The 9034-nt window shown below is 52.7% G+C and overlaps 2 pseudogenes, besides 10 other annotated features; both read right to left on the bottom strand.

The window, feature by feature from the left end:
- Positions 1-567, bottom strand: Tc00.1047053508093.39 (annotated as a pseudogene).
- Positions 1-9034: a sequence feature (areas not merged during assembly with more than two copies in the genome that could not be assigned to a particular haplotype).
- Positions 1426-1449: a sequence feature (AT_rich).
- Positions 1536-1560: a microsatellite.
- Positions 1592-2326, bottom strand: Tc00.1047053508093.29 (annotated as a pseudogene).
- Positions 2763-2796: a microsatellite.
- Positions 2861-2902: a microsatellite.
- Positions 2960-3013: a sequence feature (A-rich).
- Positions 3262-3282: a microsatellite.
- Positions 3819-3890: a sequence feature (T-rich).
- Positions 3943-3972: a microsatellite.
- Positions 4513-9034: a mobile genetic element.

Raw genomic sequence — 9034 nt, 5'->3', positions numbered from 1 at the left:
CTTGAATATTTGCATCCCATGCTCTGTCAGCTCCACTTCTGGATGAAATTGCACACCAAACAAAGGAAGTTGCTGATGCTGAACAGCAGCGACGATATTTGCACTGCTGCGTGCTACGACCTTCAGCTGCGGTCCAGAGTCCGTGATCGAGTCACCATGCGTCAGTAGAACTTTTTCTCCTGAACCCAGTCCTTTAAAGAGTGGAGACGATAAATCCATCCATATTTCGTCCTGTCCGTCCTCTCGCACGGCTGCTCGGCCAACGGTTCCCCCGAAATTCCGTGCCAGAAGCTGCATCCCATAACATATGCCAAGCAGAGGCTTACCCACCTCAAAGAGATCAGCGTTGAATTTGGGAGCATCGTCGTCGTATATGGAGCTTGGGCCGCCGCTTATGATGATGCCTTTTATGGCATGGTCGCCGCGAAGAACTTCGGTTGGTGTGCTAAGCGGCATAACACGCGATTCCACATTCAGTTCGCGAATTTTACTGTCAATCACTTTGCCTTATTGAGAGCCGGCGTCAAGAATGACTACGTACTCCCGCACGCTCCCTGGGCTGTCCATTGCTTTGGTGCACGCAACAACAGCAACACAACTCGTCCTTCCCTTCCCCCTCTTTCCAAGCACCAAAAAAAAAAAAGACATCCAAATGACAGAAAAAAAAAGAAACTCCAAACAAATTCACGCCTCTATTGACACACTCGTGCGTGTGCAATGACAAACCCCGACAACAGTGCGGCAGTGTACTGGGCTCCTTTCAATCAACAGCATGCTTTACAAAAACACGAAGATGTTTACCGCCAAACTCCATGCCATTCATGTTTCCTGCCGCGGCCAAGGCGTCTTCCGCCTCCTCAAACTGCACATCTGCCGTACACTCCTTCCCCTCCTCATTCCCTGTGCCGGAACACCGGGGCTCAAAGGATGCTACGTCACCAAAGGAGGAGCAAAGACGCAAAAGTGACTGTGCGTCAAAGTGAGAAGGAAGGCAACGAATACGTATTTGACTCGACATCAAACACTACCAAAAAAAAATAGGCGAAGAATACTCACGCGCCAAACACCTATGCCAAACACGCAAAGCTTCCACCGTCTCGAAGACCCAGAAAAGCAAGAAGAGAAAAAAACACCACAGAAAGGGAAAAAAGAAGCAAAATAATCAAGAAGATAAAAGAACAACGAGGCGTCATACATCATCCAATGAGCATCAGCCGTGATGCCCCGTGACAGAACCCGACAACAAAAACAACGGCAACACATTAAAAAAAAGAATCGGCAGTGAAGAAATCTGTAGGGTTTTAAACCCGAAGAGCCAGAACGCTCGCACACACGCAGGGAAAAACCTTCTCTCCACCAAATACAACAACTACAATCTAGGCAAACAATAAATAAAAAAAACTCCTTTTTTTTTTTAGTAGGATCTAATATTATATATATATATATAATGCAGAATAGAGAGAGTGAAGAAGAGACACCTCCAAACAACTGAGTAGCACACAGCCACTTTTCTTGCTCTTGTGTGAAAACAAATCATATATATATATATATATATATATAGGTCCGAAAGTGCAGGAAAACAGTGACTGTCTCTAACAGGAGATGAGGGCACGAAGTGCGTCCAATTCTTTCAGAGAATTGTCAAAGTGCATCGAATCCGCCTCCCTGATAGCCTCCGCCCATACTCCCTTGTTCTTTTCAGAAGCGTTGGCCTCTTCACTCAGCCACCTGCGTGCGTCATTTTTTCCCTCCATCCACGCACTGCCGCCTCTAGCGCCCATGACTTCTTTTCGGCTTCTACAGACGCTACAAACTCCAAAATTTTACTTCGCATCTGCCTTGTTTTTTGCTGATGATCCACAAGTTCCTGTTGGTCCGCTTCCTCCAGCTTGCGAATGGCGGAAATTGGTTGCTGTTTACTCTCGTCCCGAACCTCGCGAAAGTCGCGCAGTCTCTCCTTTGCATCCTTGTCCTTCTCCTCTAGCTCTTGCAATCGCGTATTGGCCGCCTGCCTGCGCTTATCCAAAACACACCAGTACTCCTCATTGCGCAGTCGCCGCTCATCCACCTTCGACTGCAGATCGGCTGTTTTCCTCTCAATCCGCAGAACTTCTTCCTTCTTGTCGGACACCTGGGCCCAGACAAGGGAGATTGTGTTCTGAATGTTGGCCTTCTCAAGGTCCCAGTCCTGGACAGTCTTGGCATGCTGTCCCTCGAGCTCCTGCAATGCCGCGCGTGTCTTTTCAAGCTCCGCATTCTTTTCCTTCAGTTCGTTGCTGAGCGCGCGCCATTTCTGAATGAGCTCCTTCACTTGTGAACCCTCCATCGGGAGAAGCGTGCGGCAGGCCCGTCTCGCCGCGTGTGTGTTTCGCGCAAATCTCCCAGTAGGTACAAAAAAAGGTGGGTGAAAAAGAAAAAAGAGAAAAAACAACAATTTGACTGGAAGTCATGACGTAGCGTCCGGCGGCGTCCCAGAAGATGCAGAAGGCAAGCGATATGCCATGGTATCCCTCTCAGTTTGCAATCAATAATAAAAAAGGGACACCTCTCCAAATGCAAGAAATGCTGTATGTGCATTTCCTCCTTCCTTCCTTCTATCCCCTCCCAAAAAGAGTGATAGCTGTGCCCATAGAAGTCAATGCAATAACACGTATTTGTGGTGGACATTGTTAACTTGAAAAAAAATAAAGGATTTACTGAGAGCAATATGACAAAAAAAAAAAAGGTGTCCAATACATACAAGACCGTTTAATTCTGAGCCTTTTTTGTTTTTGTTTTTGTTGTTGTTGTTTTTTTACTTAATTTGATCTTGTCTTCGCCACCGTGAGCTCATTTGTAGAAAAAGCATTACCCTTCCTTAATATATATATGCATGTATGTATATGTATGTATGTATATATATTTAGTATTTGCTCCTTGACCTCCCGCCATCAGTAGTCACCGCTTCATCTCTCACCCATTTTTTTTCCTTTCATTTCCTTGTTTTTCTTTTTTTTTTCTTTTTTCTTTTTTTCATCTTTTGGCCATTCTCCTTTCATTCATTGACAAACTATGTAAAGCCGTTGTTACTGCCTTCTTCCCGTCATGTTCCTCACACACACACACACACTACTCTGATCATCAAAACACGTCATCCGTACATGACCGTGTGAGTCATGGACACGTTCAAAGTGACGAGTAGGAAACAATGTTTTTTTTTTTCAACCCAAATTTGCTCTTGTTTCTCTGAGGCGGGGCCCTCCCTTGCATTTTCACTTGTGCTTCTTTTCTTTTCTTTTCTTTGTTCTCCCTATTCCATCGTGAATGGCCTCCACCACAAATCCCACATCTGATTTATCACACGCCCCGCCCCGTTTGTTTGCATTCCGCTAAACTCCAACAGCGCCTGTGTGCCTAGGGCAACCATGGGAGGCGATCCAGTGAAGTGTGTGTCCGGAATTAGCCGCAACTCCTCCCCCACCCGCAAAAAAAAAGGAAAATGGCAGCCGATGGAAAACAACGCACGATACGGGCACAGTGCATATTACACCTCCGAAAGGGCTCATAGCGACTCTTAAGCCAATCCAAAGAAACAAATTCGCCAGACGCCTTTTTTTTTTAATGATCCCCGTGACCGTTGGGAAATCACAAAGTGGCAGTCATTTATTATTCCAAGCAAGCAAGCAAGCAAAAAAAAAGTAAAACAGGGCCTCTCAACCCCGCACCCCTTGGCGCAGAAAGTAGCGGCGGTTTTTGGGTGGTGGACTCCTGAGGAGAAAAAGTACCGCACTCGCCGCACTCCGACGCGGTGTATTTTTGCGGACAAAAATCAGGTAATCAACAAACAACACAAAAAAAAACAAGTTATTTAACAAAAAACAAAGACAACAACAACAACAACACAAACAAAACACGCTATCATCTGCCTTGGCTCCTTCTGGGCACAAAATCATTGTAAAAGCCTAATAATAATAATAATGATAATAATAGTAACCATTGCGCAGCCAAAGACACAGAAACCATAAGCAAAACAGTGACCACCTACATGGCCTCCATTTCCACACCACACCCACTCCTACACTCTATCCGAAAAAAGTAAAAAATAATTAAACCCCCATACCCAAAGTAAAAACGTACCCTACCCGCCAAAGAAATAAAAGCAAAAACGTAAATGAAGATCCTCACCAACCCGGGCGGGAGGGGACAATGAAAAAATAATCATCCTGTACCCTCTTGGGCGTCATATTCCACAAGTATGGAAGAAGCCCCTCTTGTATCCCTTGGCTTTGGTACGGCGACTGTGCTTGTATAACAAAAACTGCTCTCCGCATTAGGTCAATTTCATTGCCCCTACCGTACCGTTGATTACCTCTGCATTGTTTGCGTTCCGTGGATGTTTTCCTGCTGCTTTCTGTGGTGGCGAGTTTCCTTCTGTGTGAGTTTCTGTTTCCGTATTTTTCCTTTTCCTCTGTGTGTTTATTGCCTCTCAGCTACCCAAGGGGTCGCCCGGGTGCTCGCCTACCCGGGGCGTATTTACCCCGGCCCCACGCGGCCGCATGCTGCGTTGAATACGTGCACGTTTCCACGCAGCATGGCCGCCAGGGTGTCCGCCACTACCAAATCATACGCATTCGTGATGGTGAGTCGGTGGTCCTGATTGCCCAGGATCCGCCTCAGCCACCGCCGACTTGCCGGGTGGATTGCCCCGTTGGTCAGCATGACGAATGGCTCAAAGTCCAGCCCGTTGGCCAGTGCCCAGTGACGGTACTTTTGTCGCTTTTGCGTGAGGCGGTCCCGTGCCGCGCGTAGTGGGTCTGCCTCCTCCATGGACTCCTCTGATATATATGCCGTCACCCGCCCGGCGTATGTGACGGTCACGTCGGTGATCGCGTACGTGTCGAGTCCCACAATGAGGATGTCCGGTCGCCGCCGGCTCGCCTCCGTAAGGCGCGGTTCCATGCAGCATTGGAATCCGCATAATCGCAACCCGTTTGCGAACGTCATGTTGATCATGTCGTGGCGTGTGGTCCGCGGGTTTTGTTGGAGTCGCGTGCATGTGTGCACATGCTCATTGGATGCGTCTGCCCCGCATACGCACTTCTGTCCCGCTGGCAGCACGCGCACCAGTAGTCGTTCCCGTAGGTAGGTGGAAAAGCCTCTGCCGTCCGCATGCACCTGCGGGTCCGTGAGTGGTCTGCCTGCTCCTGCCGCCGTGTTGGACACGAACACCTTGCGATCAGGACCCTGAAGGGTTTCGTAAAGGTCTCTCTGGTGTTTTGCATTCAATTCGTCGGTCAGGGCGTGCTGCTTCCCCTTCTCTCCGAGACACGCGTAGGCAAACTCCGCAATCTCCTTTTGCCGTCGAAGACCGCACCCTCCGCGGCGCACTGGGAGGGCCGCAATGTCGCGTGCGCGCCTCGTCACGGGTCCGTCCATGATGACGCCCAGTACGCCTGTGACGCGGTCGTCAAACCACTCCGCCGCTGCTCTCGTGTGTACTGGGGCATGTGTCCGTAGGAGAAACGTCACGCGTGGCAACGCCGACACAAACAGGAGCCGCCACTGCGTGTGTTTCGCAAATGGGAGCTCCACAATTGCTCGGAACAGGTGGTCTGTCTCCTCCGCCTTGCGTTGCACAAACTGCGTAATCAGCTCGCTCTCTGGGTCGTTTGCTATTCCCGCACCGAGCACGCGGGCAAACGGCCGGATGTACTCCGCGGGCATGTCCACTGGTCCGTCTTTATGGAGGACCTCCGTCTTGTCCTCGTTCGTCTCGATGCCCAGGGCACGCATCGCTCTGGATGTCGCCTCGCATACCTTCCCAAGCATGCCTGGTGGTGCCGCCACCGTAACGTCGTCCAGGTACGCCGTGAAGCTGGCGTTGGGAAAGCTGCTTTCCAGTTGGCGAAGGGTGGCGATGGTGCCGATGGAAAAAAGCACCGGTCCCAGCACCATGCCCTGTCGCACTCCCCGCGTCGACGTCCACGAGTGGACCAATTGTCCCTTTTCGTAGAAGCCCACCAGCCCTTCCGTGCCCAGGAGGAGTCGTGTGACCCGCCAGAGTGGGCTCCATGTGGTGTTACCATAGACGGCGGATAGGATGGCCGTGCGACTGATGGCGTTGTACGCATTCCGGCCGTCCAGCATGGCCACACTGCCCTTGACCTGGAAGTCCTGCCGCACCTTCTCAATCGCCAATTCTATTTTGTTGCCGACCCCGTATTGCAGGTTCTTAAAGCAGGTTTTGAGGGCTGGCATGACCGCGTCCACCGCCATGAGTGATATAGCCTTTGCCCACACGCACTCGGCGCCGATCGGGCGGAACTTTTTGTTTGGCTTCCGCAGCACCGTGAGGTTGGTTGCCCTGAGGCGGTGTGCCGCCTCCGGGGCCACGTTTCCGTTGGCCATGTCCGTCAAAATGGCGGTGATCTCCATGAGGAGCGCCTTGTCCTTCGTGAGGGGGTACAGCAGCTCCCGTGTCCAGTCGTCGAGACCCGGTGCTGCGCCTCGCGTAAGGCGGCTCTCAATCATCTTGGCCACGTCCTTGCTGTCGAACGTGACCAAGGGTGCACTGACGGCGGGCTCGGGATACATTTGCGTGTCCTCTTGCGGGTAGAGGTCGTCAAGGCTTTGGACCAGCTCGGGGGAGAAAACCACCGGCTCCGCCTCCGCCGCCGTGAGGAGCGCTGCTGCGCGTCCCGTTGCCTGCACTGTGCACAGTGTCTCTGCGCGTCCCGCCTTGTATATGTCGGACGCGGTAAGTATTCGCTCTGTCTGGTGTGCTGTCGGGTCCTGTTGCTCATTCTCATCGCCGACCAAACCCTCCCCGTCTTTCGTGGTCTCCATAACACTCGGCACGACTCCGACTGTCGTGTTGTTGAAATGGTCGATGGGAGGATCGGTTTTATGCTGCTTGTTGTGGTTGGTGCGGGTAGATTAGCGACTACGCTGTTTCTCCGGCAGTCGTAAGTGTTGTCGGACCAGGTCCATGATGGCCACTTGTTTGCGGCTGCGTTCATCCGGCGCCAAGGCGTTGTATCCCAGCATGACTGTGCGGCATACATCCAGCCAGTTGGGCCACTCGCGCTCGTGGAGGTAACGTCTCGTCGGCACTCTTTCCTGCAGCCACGGGTCTTGCCGCGGGTCGGTGGCCGGTGTCGTCGGCCATTCCACGGAGGGTGCCCGTTCCAGAGACGCCGCCGTCTTGGTATAGTGGGATCCGGTAACCGACGCCCGGTACTCCTCCCGCTGTGTCGCAATGTTTTCCTTCCGACATGTGTAGTGGCCACAGCGTGGTCGATGTGCTGCCCGTGCTCGCAGGCTGGCCGAGCAAACTTCCCCGCACGCGTCACACCGAACCAGTCCTTGTGAGATGAGCGCTTCATTGGTAATGTCCATCCGTTCCTGCTTACGGTGGACTGCATTGATATGCGATCGTAGGTGTTCCCCACGACGCGGTCCCGAGAACTTGTGGTGGCACCCACCTGCCAGACACCACACGGGATCCAGCAACGCTGGTGTCTTGTCGTGTGAAAATGGGTGTCCACCGTCTTCCTGACCTGTAGTGTGTCTCGGTGTTTCTGATTCCCCCTCTTCGCCTCCCACACCTTCCTCCTCCATCTCCACTTCTTCCGGGGGCAGAGATGATTGTTGGTGTGGTGGCGTCTCATTCTTATTATTGTGGGGTGTCGCTTGAGGTTGTGTCCGCCTCATTGTGATTTCTTCTTCCTCCTCATCTAGGAAGTGGCCTTGTGGTGCCTGCTGGTTTGGTTGGGACGATGTTGGGGGAACTGACGGTTGTAAGAGTCCCTCCTCGTCCTCTTCGCAGACAATCCCCCCGCCTTTGTTGCCTTCTCCCTCGGATTCCTCCTCCTGTTCCTCCCCCCGCCTGCCTCGCTTTCGTGGGGCGATAGGCGGTAGGAGGGGATCCTGTGTGAACGTCTGGGTGGAAGGTGACGACGAGGCTGGCGGACTGGAATGAGTTGCACTGCCTGGCGGTTGCCCATATCCATTCTTACCAAACCCGTCCACCATACTGGAGTCGTCTGGGGCTTCTTCCCATTCTTGTGATTGGGGGAGGCGTGAGCCCTTGGGCGCAGAGGCTAGCGTGCGGCCGTCCTGCTCCTTGTTACGCGCGTGCGATTCTTGCTCATCGTCCTCCTCATCTTCTTCCGGTCCCATCTCCGGCATAAGCCGCCGGTAGAGGCAGAGGATTACCTTGTGGGTGTTGATGGGCTTCCGCTGCACCCTTTGGACCATACCATCGATCATGACCCACTCCGTGTCCTTATGTAGAGCGCTTGGTATGTAGGCGACGACATGGTTGGGGGTGTTGGTGGCCACTAGTCCCACCAGTCCATATTCCGCCGTGCCGTTTTGATGCGGTAGGAGGATCACAAATGGGATCTCCTCCACCCCCATCGCTTGCTTGTCCCAGTGGCCGAACTCCAGTGCCACCGCGTCGTCAAATTTCCGTGATTTGGTGGCTGTCATTGCCCACTTCGGGTGATGGCGCGCAAGCTGCTCGCCGGTGCACACGTGTTCCTCCGAAATCCACGTGGACCGGTACTGTTGCATCAGTAACGTTTGCGTAAGGTTTATGGGTGCCCTCTTTCCCGGCTGCAAGGTGATGACGGCGGGTTCTTCCTGCAGTGTTTCCGAGTAGGACGGACACGCATCCTCCATTGGCAGGGCCCACCCGCATACTTCGCATTGGGTGCCGGCCACCGCCGTTGTTGAAAACATACGCCGTAGCTTTGAATCGTTTTTGATGAGTAGCTCCAAAGCCGATACCGGTGCCAGCGGCAGGTTCACTTCCATTGCCCGTATGATCCGTTCCGTATTCTCTCTGCATGGTACCGTGCAGGTACTCCGTACTTCCTGCGACAACTGGCTCTTGTCCTCGTAATGAGACAAGACCGCCAGCACTGCATTGAGCGAGCAGGATTTCTCGACTGGGAAGGTGCAGTGCCCGTTTAGATGTAGCCGGTACGGGTAGCACTTGTCGTATGTTGGGTGAGCCTGGCGACAGTGGTAAAACACGTCGTGCTCCCCA

Source organism: Trypanosoma cruzi, genomic scaffold (assembly GCF_000209065.1).
Source record: "Trypanosoma cruzi strain CL Brener 1047053516659 genomic scaffold, whole genome shotgun sequence".
In the NCBI taxonomy this organism is placed as follows: domain Eukaryota; phylum Euglenozoa; class Kinetoplastea; order Trypanosomatida; family Trypanosomatidae; genus Trypanosoma; species Trypanosoma cruzi.
The sequence above is the reverse complement of the archived record's forward strand: the minus strand, read 5'-3'. Positions and strand labels throughout refer to the sequence as shown.